Source organism: Artemia franciscana, chromosome 13, assembly GCF_032884065.1.
Source record: "Artemia franciscana chromosome 13, ASM3288406v1, whole genome shotgun sequence".
In the NCBI taxonomy this organism is placed as follows: Eukaryota; Metazoa; Arthropoda; class Branchiopoda; order Anostraca; family Artemiidae; genus Artemia; species Artemia franciscana.
In genome coordinates, this window is record NC_088875.1 from 47542616 (window position 1) to 47562069 (window position 19454).

Consider the following 19454-nt stretch of genomic DNA (forward strand, 5'->3'; position numbering starts at 1 on the left):
AAAATCAGGACTAACCTATAGAAATTATTGGAATCTTCTTGAAATCCGGACAAATTCATGAAAATCGAGACCAAACTGCAGAAATCAGGACTAGTCCTAGAAATCTAAACCATAGAAATCAAACTGTAGAAATCAAAGCCCACCTCTAAAAAAGTATGACCAGTACATATAAATCGTGACTGATACATGACCAAAACAGAATATCTTCATTGACTTGTTGGCTCAGTCAAGTAACATGTCTTTCTTTTACCATATAAAATCATGGTCTCACGTCCGATTCATACGTCTGACATAAATTTCACAGAATCAATGGAAAAATGTTTATAAGCTAAAAAATGTATCGAAAATAATATGTCATGATCTATGATAATAGTTAGCAATAACGCCATCTATGCCTTTGATTATCTAGATGGCAGCATTTGTCAAACAACCGTTAAACCTTCTTCATAATATTGAGCCACTAAAGAAGAAAAGAGTAGGGGGACTGGCCACTTAAAAGCAGAAATAGGATACTTCTCGTATGTGTTCCATGTATCAATATATGTTCATTTATTTTTTCCCAGAGGCACTTCTTGTGGAAGGGACGGTCGAATAAGCCTTGGAGGGGGTTCAGTCAGTTAGAAATCGAAAGTTCCAGTGCCCTTTCTAAGAATGAGCCTCTTTCAACCAAATTCTGTTAGATGAATTGTTACTGACTACAGTGTCTAACTGTAGTAGAAATTGATATATAATCCTCAGCTTCGTATCCAAGACTTTCGTTTGGACGGGGGAGCATTGGAACAGGCACGGTCACCTGAATCAGAATCTAAGTCTGAAGGAGAGGAGCTAGATTTGCAAGCAAATCCTGTTCCTGTTGAAGATAGTCTTAATGACTGTGAAGTTGACTCACTGTTCCGCTATTTTGATCCAGTGCTTAGCTAATCAAAGCCATCAAAGTGTTGTTAATCGAGCCATTTCTTTTTTTTTGATTTTATTCGGTACTTCTATAAATAAATGGAAATATAACATTTATATGATATGAGAAATGTGGTTGAATACGGCTATTTAAATATGCAGGTTGTTAGGGTAACATTTCCTAGGTTTAAATGTAGATAAAAATGACTAATATGATTTTACTCCCTAATAATGCTAAATTTGATTGATTCATTTATTTATTGTTACAAAATGGATGTTCGAAATCAGGAACTGTTGCATTGCTGAGGTATTACCCTAGGCAAAAAATTACCGAAGGGATAAACTACTCGGTAAATTAAGGTGATGAAACTTTAGATGAAGGGGCATTACCTTTTTTAAGCCCAGGAAAATCAAAATCATTAAGGATTTCATTAAAAGCTGTAAGTGATGCTTAAAAAGAAATGCTCAACTGTTCGCGTTGCTACAGGGCAATTCTAAAACACCAATTTTACCCTGTATTTCCTAAGGAAAACCTTATTTTACCATTTTACTTATTTTACAAATTTAACTTACCGATTTTTTATTTTATGGTAATTTGACAACTCTACACAGGTTAGAGGCCAGCTCATTAACGCTATGAATAGGTCGAAACTCAAGTATTTTTTCATAAGAAAACGATTACGATGGAAACTAGGGACCCTACACAACTGTTTTACAACTGTCAGTCTACACAACTGACACAATTGTCCATACCCAACAGTTACGCTTTGAGCTCTTTCCTGGGGGTGTATAGTTTTGCTGTTGTGTTGCATCGTATTCAAATGAGCAATTTAATTTATTGATTCTTCTGATTAAGAAACCAAGTTCTTATTAGTGTTAGGTCAAATAAACCAAATTCAATCAACCAAAAGCTTAACTTCTTGTTTGCTTCTTGCTTAGGCTGTATATCATATTGTTTCTTCTCCGAAACTTAAATAAGAAAAACAGGTATTTTCAGCTGAAAGTAAGGAGCAACATTAGAAATTAAAACAAACAGAAATTATTACGTATATGAGGGGTTTGGTCACTAATCAATGCCTCGCTCTTTACGCTAAATTTTGAATTTTGTTGTAACTTTTAAGAATGACCCCTGAAACACAAAGGCTCTTTAATTAGAATAAATATCTCTTTTGAAAGTACTAAAACAACTGTAGTGTAAAAAGTGAGGTAATTACTAGGGGGTGAACCCCCTCATATACGGAACAATATTTTTACTTTTCAAGTTTTAATGTTGCTCCTTACTTTCAGTTGAAAAATTTCTGATTTTAATTTCCTTATTTAATTTCTGATCGTTTTGTAAATAATGCTGGGAAATCCAGCGCCCCCTTCATAGAAAATTCCCTGCCCCCATGAAAAGTTACTCTCTGGAAATATCTTCCCCTGTAACTTCCTACCCTTCCCCCTCCAACGGAAAAAATCCTTCCTGAAAACGTCTATATAATTCCCAATAACAAATACTATATGTAAACAATGGGCAAAGTGCATAACTTGCAGTCCTTCCCCTGGGGACTGTGGGGGATTAAGTCATTCTCAAAGGCTTAGATATTAGATTGTTTTATCATGCTGAACAAAATGGCTATCTTGGTGAGTCTGTGAAAAAATGAGCTTGAGAGGGGGCCTGTTTGATCTATAACTTTTCGGTCATTTAAAAAGGGCTCTAGAACTTTTAATTTCCGTTCAAATGAGCCCTCTCGCGATATTCTAGGACTACTGCGTAGATACGATCACCCCTGAAAAAAACGAAAACACGCATCCGTTATCTTTCTTCTGGCCAAAAATACAAAACTCCACATTTTTTCAGATAGGAGCTTGAAACCTCTACGGTAGGGTTCTCTGATGCGCTGAATATGATGGTGTGATTTTTATTAAGATTCTATGACTTTTGAGGTGCGTTTCCCACTTTTTCGAAAATGAGAATCCTATTCTTTTGATGTATCTTTTGGTTTCAAAATTTCGTTTTTTAGAGTTTCGGTTACTATTGAGCCGGGTCGCTGCTTTCAGTTCGTTACCTCGAACTGTTTGATTAAAAAAAAACAAGTTTTATCAACTAAAAGTAAGGAGCAATACTGAAACTTAAAACGAACAGAAATTATTATGTATATGAAGGGGTTGCCCCCTCCTCAACACCTCGCTCTTCACGCTAAAGGTTTCGGCACTTTTAAAAAAGCTACTCATTGTTCGAATTAAACAGCCCTTGTGTTTAAGAAGTCATTTTTAAAGAATTAGAACAAAATTTGATCTTTAAAATTTAAACTTTTAAACTTTTAAAATTTAAACGTAAAGAGGAAGGTGTTGGGGAGGGGTCAACCCGCCTCAAATACATAATAATTTATGTTTGTTTAAGTTTTAATGCTGCTCCTTACTTTCAGTTGAAAAAACTTGTATTCTTATTTAATTTCTGATCTTTTTTTTTAAATAACATCAGGATATCTGGCTCCACCTCCACGGAAAAATTTCCCTCACCTTAGAAATATCTTCTCGACAATTCAATCCTGGTGAAAATTTACCCTGGACATATCCTTGACATGTCCACGCGTAAAATTGTAATGGTAAAGCGAAAAAAATCCATATAAAGAAATTTTGTATAGGAATTCTGGCAAATTCCCCAATTATAAAGTTTACCCTGAAAAATTAATTCCTTGGAAACTTCCTTTACTATGGAAAAATCTCCCTGTACAAAATCCCCACAGCAGAAAATTTTCCCTCCCCTCCCCACCTGAAAAATGTATGAATACTTCCCAATAGCAAATACTATACTTAAAAAATGAACGATTTTTATAACTTAACGATCTTTCCCCAGGGGCTGTGGGGGGTTCATGTTATCTCCAAAGACATAGTTACTGGGCCTTTCAACTCTGCTGAACAAAATAGCTAGTCTCAAAATTTTTATCTGGCGAATTTGGACAAAAGTGGCGTGGGAGGGGGCCTAGTTGCCCCCAGTTTTTGGTCACTTAAAAAGGGCACTAGAACTTTTCATTTCCGTTAAAATTAGCCATTTCCTGACGGTCTTGGCTCACTGGTTCGATAGGATCATCCCTGAAAAAAAAATACAAAAAACACGCATCCCTGAGTAGCATCCCTCTAATGCGTCCCATGACACACATATCCCGTTACTCTGAGCAGACACATACCCCATCACTCCGAGCAGACACATATCCCATTACTTTAACAAGACACATATGGAGTTATCACAATTTCCGGTTTATCTGAGTTTCATATGCCTAGTTTGTTGTCCAACAATTCAAGTGAGATTGAAGTGACATGATGTTTAATAAATGAAATTTTGATTCAGATTTTAATATACAATTGGAAGAAATTTTTTGTACTCTAATGGTATCGAGCCGATTATAGATTATTGCTTATTGATAATTGATTATGACTACAACCAGCTAGGTATCATTTTTGTAGTGTTATGGTCCCGGGCACATCTGTTTTTCATTAACTGGGCTTGCGCATGAGCTTGCTTCCTCTTATCAAGGAGCCAATACCCCCACCAGGGTATCAAGTCCCCCTTATGGCCCATGCCCTCCTTCAGGGCCCTTGTCCCCCCAGGGCCCTGAGACTCCCTCCAGGACCCAAATGTCAACCCTCCAAGTTTTTTGTCCTTCCCCAAATTTTCGACTTGATTTTGTCAGTAAAACAATACAATACGCTCTTTTACAGCCCTCACATCTTGTCCTTCTAGATAACAACTGAGCCAACAACATTTTTAGCTTCTAAGAAGATTTCCATTGATTTCATGAAATTTATGTTTAATGTAAGAATCAAACATGAAACCCATTATTTCCTATGGTAAAAGAACGACACGTTACTCGACTGAGCCAACAAGTCATTGATGAAATTATGTTCTTAAAAATTAATTTTAGGCTATCAACGTATTGTTTCTGGGGCGCTGGCCAACTGATGTTAAGCGTCACTACATTGTAACAAGTTATTGGCGCTATTGATTTCTCAATTGGATATATGATAAATGCAATAAGCGATTTGTTTTCGGGCACCCTTTTGGCATCATTCTGAGAATATGTATACCACGGTGATTTGAGACGCTTGCTGGACAGACATGTTCTTTTGATGGTTAATGAACTTTGTTTTGACCTGAACGAAATTATAAATACTACAACCGGCCAATTACCCTTCTTGTAATCTAATGGAGCTCAGCACATCGCTTTTTCATTACTTGCCTTGCGCATGAGTTTGAATCCCCATATTCCTGTTCAAAGCACCATTACCCTCCATGGTCCCAATAAATCCTCCCTCCATTTTTTTAACTTCAATTGATTAATAATTATTGATTACCAATATTGATTATTTGTAATTGATTATTGATTTTCGCTTATTCATTAATAATCATCGATTATCGAATATTAGCCATAAAAGCCATAAAAAAGGCTATTCTTAACATTTGTAAAGTACCACCTTCTAATCGCAGGTCTAAAAGGATTATTCCTCTAAACCCATGGATGACATCCGGACTTCTCAAAAGCTGGAGAAGGAAAAATAATCTCTGGAGGTATTATAAATGCGCTACACTTTCAACGAGTGCTATTCGTCTTCGTCAATTCAAGATTTACCGGAATATATATAATTCCTTGTGTAGGAAAGCCAAATCTCTCTATTATCTAAATAATTTTGCTGCGTGTAATAAGGATATTCGTAAAACTCGGAAGGTAATAAATTCTGTGCTTAAACCTTGTTCTCAATATAGCTCTTTACCTATGAGTCTGGTCATTGGTAATGAGACTGTAGAGGGTGAGCTTAATGTCCAAGAAGCATTTACTTCATTTTTCGCTAGTATTGGTAACAATATCGCTTCCACAGCTACTTTATCTCGGTCTAAGTCGGACTTTAGATCTTACCTCGGGTCGTCTTGTGTTAAGTCTATGCTTGTGAGCATGCCTGTATGACCCTTTTGAATTTTATACATTCTGAATTGGATTCGGGATTAATTCCGGCTGCTATATTCCTGGATATTCGCAAGGCATTCGATTCCTTAACCCATGAAATTCTTCTATCGAAGATGTCTCATTTTGGCATTAGGGGTAATGTATTTTCTTGGTTTCAATCTTATTTGAATGATAGGTTAATTTCTGTCAATCCACAATTTAATTTCTGTCAATCACAGGTGAATTTTGGCGTCCCTCAGGGATCAGTTTTAGGGCCAGTGCTATTTTTGATTTATAGAAATGATCTTTTTTAAGCAGTAAAAAAGCAGAAACCTATTCATTGCTGTAGACTCTGTCATCCTAAACCTTCCCTTGCCCATAGTGCCAGCTATAGTTCACCATCTTCTGATGTCCTTGTTTGTTTTGCTGATGATAGCACACTCGGCACTTCGGGGAACTGTGAATCCGAGCTTCGATTAAACTTGGAATACTTGTTTGAGAGAGTAATTTCATGGCTTGATGCTAATTTTCTTACCCTAAATTATTCAAAATCCAATTTTTTGATATTTTCGCATGTTTCTCAGATTTATCCCAAGTTATCAGAAATTCATCAGCCAAATGGGATAATTCACAGATCTAAAGATCGATATGTTCGTTTTTTGGGCATTCTTGTTGATGAAAACTTGTCTTTCAAGCGTCACATTGATTTGATTAAAATGAAGATGCAGGAGTCTCGGTATTTTAAGGAAACTCAAACATATTTTCCCTGGATCAGTTTTGGAAATCCTTTTTCACTCCTTGATCCGATCTTACGTTTCCTACTGTCCAATAGTATGGATGTCAACCTTTCCTTCTCTGTTGAAACCACTTTCTAAGGTTTATAATAAAGCTAGAAACCTCATTAAGGAAACTAACCCTTCAAGAGTTATCCCATTACTTGATCTCGAGTCACTGTATATTCTTTCGTGTGCATGTTTTACTTTTTCTCAGGTTCATGGTGACCTCCCCCGTCCCCTAAGTGTTTAGCCATCTTTCACCTCTGATCAGAATAATTATAATCTTCGCAATACCGAAAATCATATTCAAGTTACTTTTACTCCTTGTGTAAGGTCAGACTTTAATCCTTTAATTGCGAGTTATATTGTATGGAATAAGTTGCCCGAATCAGCTCGAAGGTGCCTCTCATTCGGTTTGTTCAAGAAAATTATTAAAAATTCATTGGCTTCTTAGAAATTATTTTATCTCTTTTTATATGTGTATATGCGTGTATGTATGCATATATATTTCCTGATTATTTCATTGGAGTCTATTTTATCTACAGATCTACATAATTAATTTAGTCTGTTCAATCTATTAGTCTATTTAGTTTTGTTTTCTATAGTTTTTCATTTTATTTATACTTTCCTCTCTTCTCCTTTTTGCTCTTCTCTCTGTGAGTAAGTGATTATTTTTTTCTTCTCTGAGTAAGTGGCTCGTTCATTTTCTCCTTTTGTACAGGCCAAAGAGCCTTTGGGGAAATAGTAAAATATAATATTGTATGTGTGTTTCGTGATGAATAAATCTTATCTTATCTTGATTATTGACTATTGATTTTTGATTATTGATTATTGATTATTGATTATTGACTATTGATTACTGATTATTGATTATCTATTGTTGTTTATCGATTATGGATTATCAATTATTGATTATTGACTATTTTTTAATCTTTTTGAAACCTAGAATTGTTTTGGGACTTAGAATTTTCTTGGACTTGGAATTTTTGTTTAATTTAGATTTTATTGGAGCTTAAAATTATTTTGGGATTCAGAAATACTCAAAGTTTATTAATAAAATCAGATGAATTTTAAACGTGGATGTTCTTATTTCTGAAGAATAAACCTCAAGCTTATTAAATACTCTGTATTATTAATTACGTCAGATGTATTTTAACCGTGTGTATTCTTATTTCTGAAAAGTAAAACCCAAGTTTATTAAATACTTATATATTATTAATAAAATCAGATTTATTTTAAACGTGGATGTTCTTATTTCTGAAACCTAAAATCCAAGTTTATTGAATACTCAAATTTTATTAACAAAATCAGATGTATTTTAAACGTGGATGTTCTTATTTCTGAAACCTAAAACCCCTTGTTTATTGAATACTCAAATATTATAGATAAAATCAAATGGAATTACGGTAAAACAAGAAATCATTTAAAACAAAAATTTCTTTTCATAGAAAAACACGAAAAAGAAACTATTGAAATAGAAAATAAGACTTAGTGTTTTTATTATAATATTTGCACTGTAGCTAGGCAGGTCAAATCGGTTGTAGATTATTCGTAGAACGTAGTAAGGGGGGGGGTCAGCCCCAGGAATCTATAATTGTTTTTAATTTTTTACTTCCAATATCTAAATCAAAACTCCAATATAGTTGAAAACTCTCTTATTTGTGACTGAAACGCCTAATAAGTGCCGATAACGTCCTATTCCATACGATTTTATTATTCACATACTAACCCATAAATTAATGAAACGTAGAACATTCTCTATGTACAATGTCATGATGACTTCTCGCTATTTTTGCCTTTGTAAATATTTAATTAACCTGCTCCAAAAATGAATTGACTTAAATGTACTGAGGATTATTATTGTTACTAATCCAATTTTTTGTAAGGTCAGTCCTACTTGTATAACAATTATCTCTCCATCAGTATGCTGCACGAAATGTACGGCATAACAATATACGTATATTTTTCACACAATTTAGAAATGTTATGCTAACATATAAACAGCACCAACCCATACTCTTTATATATTGTTATCAGTTTTAACCTGTAGCACTAGGAGACTAAGCTTCGCTTGGTGAAAGGAATTTTAGTAATAAAAAAAAGTATTCATTATGAAACAAAGAAGAAAAATGGTATATAGAAAATAAAATAAAATAGTCGAGAAAAACGAGGGTAGTGTCAGCCAGTGGAAGAATATGAAGCGAAAATAAGCAGAAATTTGGACAAGAACCTCCGCCAAGTGGTCCTCAGTACTCACTTTAATATTAACGGTAAAGCAGGAAAAAAAGCCGAGCTTATTGAACTCACCATCTTTGCAAATCCGAGCGTGATTAACAGTGAGGCCTCTGAAAGAACCTCAACAGCCTACAGCCTGATATGCTTGGCAGGCGCGACTTGCTAAAAGATAACAAACCGTGAATTGGTCCAATAAGTGAGGCACCTGCATACTTCCACCGTTTACCCAAGACAAATTAATCAAACACTTGGAAAACTATAGGTTCTATCACTATATTAGCTCTATGACTATCTACCTTGGTTCTACTGCCCTACCAATAATGACACATGGACGGTTAATAGACGTATCCATTAACAAATGAACTAACCTCATTTTTATACAATCTTAATAAGGGGTGAATTAATGCCAGGTTTTTCTTCTCACTCAGTTGGACTATCTGTTTTGGCTTTTTCTACAATTAGCCATGGCTTGATGCCCACAACTATTCCATTTTAGTTCATTTCATTTGAATTAAAATGGAATAGTTGTGGGCATCAAGTCATGGCTAATTGTAGAAAAAGCCAAGACAAATTTGATTTAAAGTGGAATAGTTGTGGGCATCAAGTCGTGGCTAATTGTAGAAAAAGCCAAGACAGATAGTCCAATTTAGTGAAAAAGAACGAGGGTATTGTCAGGCAGTGGAACAATATGAGGCAAAAATAAGCAGACATTTGGGCAAGAACCTCCGCCATGTGGTCCTCAGTGCTCACTTTAATATTAACGATAAAGCAGGAAAAAAGCCGAGCTTATTAAACTCACCATCACCCACCCCAAAGCTTGTTTACAGTACACCACTGTTGTCTGCAGCATCTCACGCTACATATTCTGTTAATTATTAATCAAACAGTTCATGGTAACGAACTATAGTAAGGAGGGACCCAGCTCAATAGTAACCAAAACTCTAAAAAACGGAATTTTGATGCCAATAGTTACGTCAAAAGAATTATATTTTAATGCTGCTTTTAAAAATACAAGTTTCATCAAGTTTAGTCTTACCCATCAAAAGTTAGGAGCCTGAGAAAATTTGCCTTATTTTAGAAAATAGGGGGTAAAACCCCTTAAAAGTCATGGAATCTTAACAAAAATCACATCATAAGATTGAGCCTAACAGAGAACCCTATAGTAGAAGTTTCAAGCTCCTATCTACAAAAATCTGGAAATTTGTATTTTTTGCCACAAGACAGATCACGGATGCGTGTTTATTTGTTTTTTGTTGTTGTTTTTCCCAGGGGTGACCGTATTGACCCATTCGTCCTAGAATGTCGCGATAGTGCTCATTCTAACGGGAAAGTAAAAGTTCTAATTCCCTTTTTCAGTGACCAAAAAAATTGGAGGGCACCTAGGCCCCCTTCCATGCTCATTTTTTCCCAAAGTTACCGGATCAAAATTCTGAGATGGTCATTTTATTCAACCTAGTCGAAAAACCTAATAACTATATCTTTTGGGACGACTCACTCCCCCACAGTCCCCGTGAGAGGGGCTGCAAGTTACGAAGTTTAACCAGTGTTTACATATAGTAATGGTTATTGGGAAATGTACAGATGTTTTCAGGGGGATTTTTTGGCGTAGGGGAAGGGGTTGAGGGGTGGGGGTTATGTTGGGGGGAACTTTCCAAGGAGTAATTTGTCATGGAGGAAGATAATTTCCATGAAGGGGATGCAGGATTTTCTAGCATTTTCAAAAAAACAATAAAAAATAAATATGAAAGAGTTTTTTCAACTGAAAGTAAGGAGCTGCATTAAAACTTAAAACGAACAGAAATTATTACGCATATGAGGGGTTCACCTCCTCCTAATACCTCGCTCTTTACGCTAGAGTATTTTTAGCAATTTCAACTATTTATTCTACGGTCTTTGTGATTCAGGGGTGATTCTTAAGGAATTGGGACAAAATTTAAGCTTTAGTGTAAAGAGCGAGGTATTGACGAGGGGCCGAATCCCGTCATATACGTAATAAAAACATACGAATATAGAAGTTCGTTGCGTAAGTTAATTCGTAGGTTATGTATATTTTTACTAATAAAAACATTCGTAAAAAATAAAAAGTTCTAGTTGCCTTTTTAAGTAACCAAAAAATTGGAGGCTAACTAGGCCTCCTCCCCTGCTCCTTTTTTCTCAAATCGTCCGATCAAAACTATGAGAAAGCCATTTAGCCAAAAAAAATAAATTAATATGCAAATTTTGTTTTAATTATTCATTTGGGGAGAGCCAAAGTCAAACATGCATTAATTCAAAAACGTTCAGAAATTAAATGAAAAAACAAGGTTTTTTTAACTGAAAGTAAGGAGCGACAGTAAGCAGCGACATAACGAACAGAAATTACTCCATATATGAAAAGGACTGTTCCTTCCTCAACGGCCCCCTCTTTATGCTAAAGTTTTTTTTCTTTTTTGAAAAGAAGAGTTGAGAGAAAGAGTCAAACTTTAGGGTAAAGAGAGGGGCGTTGAGGAAGGAACAGCCCCTTTCATATACGGAGTAATTTCTGTTCGTTTTAACTTTTAATGTCGCTCCTTACTTTCAGTTAAAAAAATTGTTTTCTTAATTTAATTCGTAGTAAGCGCGTTCGTGGGATAAGCGATGGTAGAGGGCCAAACTTTCGATTGCTTAACTAGTTCCATTAAAACCAGCTTTGTCCAGCTCTCAACTTTTATGCGTTTTATAACATTATTAAAAATATAATTTGTATCAATTATATTTGGTTATAACGGGATAATAAAACCAATGAAGAGCGGTGCAACTTATTTTCTTTCTTTGACTCGGAACCAACTTTAAAAAGCAAAGGAAAGTGGAACAACAAGAAGAATGTATTGAAAAGGGATTTGATTTCCATAGTAATACAATAACAAAAAGTGAAGACAATCTTAACAGTGAAAGCAGCTCAACTTTGACCAAATTAATTAACAAACATGATGCAATCAATGGCCCAGCCTCAGCTGTGGCTCATTTGTGATGATCAATTTCAACAAAGAGACTTGATTTCCCCTTCGACTAACGGGAGAAAATTCAGGACAGAATCATCAGGATTTTCAGACATTTTCAAAACTTATTTAGGCTTGTGCTTTTTACAAGCTTTCCAACACCCCTTAAATAATTTCTTAGACCACACTGCTTTTCTATTTACGAAAAATCAAGCAAAGACAAAACGGGTTTTATTTTCAACAAAGCAGTGAACAAAAAATAAAACATAAAAACAAAACTACACTTTGACTAAAAAAAAAAAATGTTCCGAATAGTTCGGCCCCACGTCCAGGAGCCTTTCTGCGGAAAAAAATTACAAACGACAAAAAAGAAGACATGTTTTTAAACATAACACAAAAAAGCACGACAGCTAGACACACAAAAAAAAATAAACAATAAATAAACTCACATTATAAACAAAAACTTCCAGCTCTAATGGTAATAGCTTACGACAAAACCAAAGCAAATTTTTATAATGAAACCATGGGTTCCTCTCTTCTACAACAACCGGTGTGTAAATAGGAATCTATTAAAAGTGAAAATTATATTTACTTGAACAAAACAAAAGAATGTCACCAAACCCTAGGTCCACCACCCCTAAAGAAGCCTTACAGGTTAATGAAACAAATTTATGAATTATAAACTTAATGGATTTTTTCATTCGCGAGTTTAGCTGCAGTCCGTCGACTTCTCACAACATTGACCTTACTTTGACTTTTGTTCGCAGGGTTATCACTTGTTTCAGGACAATTATGTAAATCACTACTCGTTGAAGTTTTTAACTGGTCTTTAATTAAACCATTATAAATTGAATTTATCTTAAAATCCCCTTTATCTCTATTAATACTAATACCCCCATAGATAATCTTTTTTATTTCTATAATTTCTTTGAAACTTTGTAAAAGTCCTACAGACATATCAACAATTTTTGTCTGATCAAATAAAATATCGTGATGAGGAAAATTATACACGTGTTCCGCTATAGCGGATTCAAATGTTTCAGGTTTTTTATTATGTCTTAGCGAGCACTCTATGGCATTTTTCTGTTGCTGTAGTCTATTTTTCAAATTCTTCTATGTTCTACCTACACGAAATTTACTAACAAGAGCATGAAATTTTGTATACCCCCTTTTGTATATTTCCTGGAACTTCATCTTTTCCATTATGTACCCATGAGCTTATAGTTTGTCCTGATTTAAAAGCTGTTTTTATATTATGTTTTTTTTTTTAAATCTCTCCTTATTTTCCGTGACAACACTGGTATATAAGGCAAAGTTATGTAATTTGTTTACATAACTTTTATCCCAATATTGCCATATATCCCAATGTATATATCCCATACCCTGTTGATCCCTTTGATAACAGCTTAATAAACGATTTTGGTAATTATCGCATATTAAAAAAAAACAAATCTGTCAGATGGACCCTTTGGCAAGACAGTGACGAAATTTCAAGGAATCGTTTGACGGTATTCTTCATGTCAAATTTCGTATAAATGTCAAGAAATATAATATTAATTATCAAAGAGCACAAATGAACTAATTTTACTGTAAACTTCAAATGATTGTAACTTTTGGTTCGATAATTTCAAAAAAAAAACTTTTTCGGACGAAGTAGTAAAGGAAGTTAGCTGTTATTTTTTAAATGTCTGAGATTTTACTTTGTATCGCCATGAAAGGGGTGTAGATGTGCCCCTGAAAATATATCTAAGCCACACAACCAGACGCTGTGTTCTTAGACATTTGGTTTTCTCAAGATAGATGTTTTACTCTGAATAAGAAAAAAATAATAATATTTTTCGGAAGCTTTTGAGTCATTTTTTGAAGCTACGGATTTAAAAAATAAAGAAGAAAGAGTGAAATTCATAAGTTTCTATTTAGCCGTTAATTTGGCCGAATTTGCCGCTAAAAACAACTAACCAGAAACCATTGAACACTAGTAGACTGCTTTCGCTTTCCAGGTCTTGGTCCAGAGTCCATCCCTTCACCCAAAATCGCAAATTTCTCTGAAATTCTGGGTAGTTTCTATTCAAGTTATTAGATAAAAATATTTTTTATCACCCCATCCCCCAGGAAATATGCTCCTACTGACGTACCTGGCTTGTGCCTATGTAATTCTTGTTAAACCTCTAATCCAACAAAATAGGATGTTATGAAACTTTATTAGAGAAATAAATATAAGTAAGCAAAAACAAACAAACAAAAACTAAAATACAAACGAAACAATATATCAATTAACAAAGGAAAATACCGTTTAGTTTAGACAGTTATAACTGTACCAGTTTGTCTTTATTTAATAGAATTCTAACCAAAAATTATAAACATCTACCTTAGTTATGAAAATTTTAAAAATCCCTACCAAAAAGCAAAAAAAGGTTCTCTTCTATTTCTATTTTCAGGCACACTTCTATCTCCAATAGAAATGTTCATATCATTTCGCGTGAAATTAAAAGTGTAACCCTAAAAAACAATTGAACATTCTAAGCGTTGGCTAAATCGTAAATTTCACGCAAACACACGCGTAATGAAAAATTAGAAAACCCAAAATTGGTCGAAAGCTATAGCTTGAATCAGGATTTTGAATCATTTGTTTTCTAGAAACTCTACACTCTAGAAAACTCTGCACTCTAATTCCATTAAGCCTAAGCCTAAAACCTTATCCAACAATATTTCCTTTTAGTTTTCAAATTTCCCTGTCAGTTTTTGGTAACCATTTTCTGATGATTCGAAAAAACACATTTGACCAACATAATTGGCAAAATCTTCTCAAAAGTAGCGGGAACATACTCGCTCCTTGGATCTGGTGTCAGGCCATAATCTTGACCGAATGTTCCCTGGCTTAATATGTGATACAGTTAAAGCTAGTTCATTAATATCCTTCCATCTTCAGACATAAGTATGGTTCTTGTTTGCATTTCTTATATGGATTCCTAAAATTTGTTTGAAAAGTATTTAAATCTTTTTGAAGTTCTTAAATTCTGAATTTCTTAAAATATTTAAAACTAAATGCACATTTAAGGAATATTCAAAGCTCTAAACGGGGTTCAATTAGGTTGCCGCCCGGTGAGGAAAAAATCACTAGATTTTAGCCGATTTTTGATTGATTTTATGATTTTCTTCAATAACTTGTGGTCCATGTCCTGAGTTAATGATTTTTTCTGTTTAGTCAACATAAAAAATTACTAACGATAGTGACAAATCACTAGGGTGGCAACCTTGGGGGCGAGGAGCATGCGCAGCTGATTAAGCCTTAGATTCACGGTTATGAGTTTCTACATAGCGCCGAAGAGTATTGGTAACTCATAAGAGTGGAAACTCGAGCTTATGTAAAAAAAAAACTCACCAAACGCCATCTAGTATCTGGTGAAATTTGGGATTTTTTAAGCCTAATTAATTAGCCTTGATTTCCCCCATCAAACCTAGGCCTTAAAATAATTAAGCCTAGTAATATGTACTACACATAATTGTGTTAACAAGGCAATTTGGCATAGCCCTTTTCCATCATAGACAAATAGGCTAGGCCTTATATATGTCTTTTAAGCAGTAGCTTAGCCTACCCTAAACAGCCAAATACTTGATTTTTAAGACTTACACAAAGACTTCACCTTTAAGTGATCTATGCCTGGACCGAGCATGATAAAAGTGATATTTTAGAGGAACACCGAAACCCATATTTGTAAATATTTTCATGGCTGTAAAATGGTACAGCTCAAAATTAGATAGGTCTGCTAGAAGAAAAAGCTATAAATAATGGTACCTGTACCATCATATAGAAAAGCTAATTTATCTCCTTTTTTGCTTGCAATTTTCTTAGAAGTTACAATAGCTCCCCTTGAGTGTAAAATATATGAATATAGTCTGACGGTAAGATTCTTTTCTAAAAATCTATTAAGTATCTTAAATTCAGAAAACCAGTAACTTTGTAGGCCTTATAAACTGGGAAGGGGGCAAGGTATACAATAGTTACAATCGCAACAATTGTTTAATCAATTAAATACCTTAATAGGAGTGTAAGAATATGAAATAAAGGGAATTTAAGGTCAGAGGTCAGAAAAAAGGAAGAAAGGGGAGCTGCCCCCTGTCCAGGCCTAGAACCACCACTGCTGCAAACTGCACAGAAATTAGATTATCTATAGCAATACAAATGCAAAAACTGTTGCAGCATGCAATGATCAAGCAATCAAACAGTTCGTAGTAACGAACAAGGAGCGACCCGGCTCAATAGTAAACGAAACTCTAAAAAACGGAACTTCGATGCTATAAGATATATAGAAAAGAATCGAATTTTTATGCTGATTTTAAATATGTCAGTTTCATCGAATTTAGTCTTTGTCATCAAAAATTAAGAGCCTGAGAAAATCTTGCCTTATTTTGGAAAATAGGGGGTAACACCCCATAAAAGTCATAGGATCTGAACGAAAATCACACCATCGCATTCCGCGTATCAGAGAACCCTGTAGAAAAAATTTCAAGGTCCAATCTACAAAAATGTGGAATTTCGTATTTTTTTGCCATAAGACAAATCACGGGTGCGTGTTTATTTGTTTGTTTGTTCTTTTGTTGCTTTTTTTTCCCAGGGGTCATCATATCGACCAAGTGGTCCTAGAGTGTTGCAAGAGGGCTCATTCTAACGGAAGTGAAAAGCTCTAGTGCCCTTTTTAAGTGACCAAAAAAATTGGAGGGCACCTAGGCCCCCTCCCACGCTCATTTTTCCCCAAAGTCAATGGATCAAAATTTTGAGATAGCCATTTTGTTCCGCATAGTCGAAACCCATAATGACTATGTCTTTGGGGATGACTTACCCCCCACAGTCCCTGGGGGAGGGGCTGCAAGTTACAAACTTTGACCAATGTTTACATACAGTAATGGTTACTGGGAAGTGTACCGACGTTATCAGGGGGATTTTTTGGTTTGGGTGTGGGGTTCAGGGGAGGGGGCTATATGGGAGGATCTTTCCTTGGAGTAATATTTCATGGGGGAAGAGAAATTCAATGAAAAGGGCGCAGGATTTTCTAGCATTACTATTAAAAAAAAACCAATGAAATTATAAACATGAAAAAGTTTTTTTCAATTGAAAGTAAGGAGAAGCATTAAAACGAACAGAGATTATTATGCATATGAGGGGTTCTAAAAATACTTCAGCATAAAGAGCGAGGTATTTAGGAGGAGATAAATACTTCGCTCTTTATGCTAAATTTTTTTTTAATTAATTTCAACTATTTATTCTACGGCCTTTCTGATTCAGGGGTCATTCTTAAAGAATTGGGATAAAACAAGATTTATTGTGAAGAGTGAGGTATTAATGAGGGGACCAACCCCCTCATATAGCCTACATAATCAAAAATATAATAATATAAAAGTTTGTTACGTAGGTCAATTCTTAAGTTACGTATATTTTTACTAATAAAAACGTTCGTTAAAAATTAAAAGATCTAGTTGCCTTTTTAAGTAACCGAAAAATTGGAGGGCAACTAGGCCTCCTTCCCCACCCCTTATTTCTCAAAATCGTCTGATCAAAACTAAGAGAAAGCCATTTAGCCAAAAAAAGAATTAATATGCAAATTTCATTTTAATAATTTATGTACGGAGAGCCAAAATCAGACATGCATTAATTCAAAAACTTTCAGAAATTAAAAAAAATCAAGTTTTTTGAAATGAAAGTAAGGAGCGACATTAAAACTTAAAACGAACAGAAATTACTCCGTATATGAAAGGGGCTTTTCCTCCTCGACATCCCCCTCCTTGCGCTAAAGTTTGATTCTTTCTCGCAACTCTACTTTTTAAAACAATAAAAAAGTTTAGCGTAAAGAGCGGGGTGTCGAGGAGGAAAAGCCTCTTTCATATACGGAGTAATTTCTGTTCGTTTTAAGTTTTAATGTCGTTCCTTACTTTCATTTCAAATAACTTGTTTTTTTTATTTAATCTTAATAAGAAGACTTGACATATTCTGTCAGTTTCATTCAAAACTTAAATTTGAAAATAAAAGTTGCCTGAAAGCCAGCTCCCTATGGCATACTTCGTACAGGTCTGTATTGTACGTGTCATATATGATGTTCTTTCTAAGTTCTATCGGCTCTTAGATCTAAAGAGTGGTGTATTGTGTTGTAGACCTATCTAAGAGCATTAAATACTTCCACTCGATAGCTAGGACTGGATAATAATACGAAAATAATCGCTCCTGAATAAGCAAAATAAAAGTGATATAACAGGAACACCAAATCTCTAAATTTCGTCATGGATATGAACCATTACAGCTTAAAAGTAAAGAAAAGGCTACAGATAGCAGTACTTCTACGTCTTGTGCCTTGTTAAACATTATATTTATGTTCCTGTCAAAGTTTGCCAGAGGTCTATCAAAAGCCCTAATTGTACGAATTGGAAAAATTATACGAAACACTGACCAATAGAAATAGCAAATTTATATTCCTTTTTGTCTATAACTTTCTAAGAAAGCATAATTATTTATTAGAAAATGCAATATAGGTATAGTGTTACTGTTAAGACAGTAAGATGCGTTTTAGAAATATTACCTTACGTATTTCTTACACATAGGAAATAGCACACAAGAACCAGATTGATTTACCTATAGTAATGCAATTAAAATTAATAATATAGTAATGCAATTAAAAAAATACGTATTTCTTACACATAGGAAATAGCACACAAGAACCAGATTGATTTACCTATAGTAATGCAATTAAAATGGCTGTTTTAGCACACAATGATTGGACAAGTCTTAAGTCAATACCTTCACAATTTTTGCGAGTTCCATGTCTTTCTAAGCTCCTTCGGTTCTCAAATCTGAAGAGGGGCTTATAGAGTTATTTCGAAGAGCACTAAACACTTTCACGCGATAACTAGGACTGAATATTAACACAAAAATACTCGTACTTGGACCAAGTACAACAAAAGCAATATAAGAGGAACACCAGAATCCAAGTCTGTAAATATTTTCAGGGATATGGAAAGGTACAGCGTAAAAATAAAGAGCCCTGCTAAATGAAAAAACTACAAATAATGGTACTTGTATCCCTAGCGCCTTATTAAACAAAGGCAAATGATCTTTTATATTTCTGTCGAAGTTCACAAGAGTTCTATTGGAAGCTTTAATAGCAGTAATTGCAAAAAATATGTACGGAACCAAGACGAGTAGAAATAGCCAATTTATCTCCTTTTTTGCCTGCAACCTTCTTTGAAAGTACGATTCTAGTTCACCTGTGCATAGTGACCAGACAAACTGTCTTCTAGCAATGAAAATACTACCAATCCACGGAAAAGTAGTCAAAAATCCACTTAATACTGAAATAGTTTTGAACTTACGTGTCTTCCAGGATTGGCTTATTTGCGGTATAAATAGCTTAAGCAAAACTGCTATTTCAAGACCAAAGAGATAAGTTTGGACAAAAACCACACCCAATTGTTCCAAAAATCTATAACAGAAGCAAATGGAATCTGGCAGTGTGAAAAACCACATGACTAAAAATGAGGCTGACACGTAAATACTTAAGCCATTTGAGAAGTAGATCAACGGAATATAAATACTCATGAGATCACTCTCTGCTGTATTTATAGAATTCAAAGCTCGTCTCTGTGCTACAAGTACAAATAGGGATAACGTAATTAGTGTGCAA

General features: G+C 34.6%; 1 protein-coding gene across 3 annotated transcripts in view; it reads left to right on the forward strand.

Annotated features, from left to right (window-relative positions):
• The window catches only part of LOC136035020 (peroxidasin-like), a 326937-nt gene that overhangs the window by 146306 nt on the left and 161177 nt on the right, over positions 1 to 19454 (forward strand). The window lies entirely within an intron of this gene.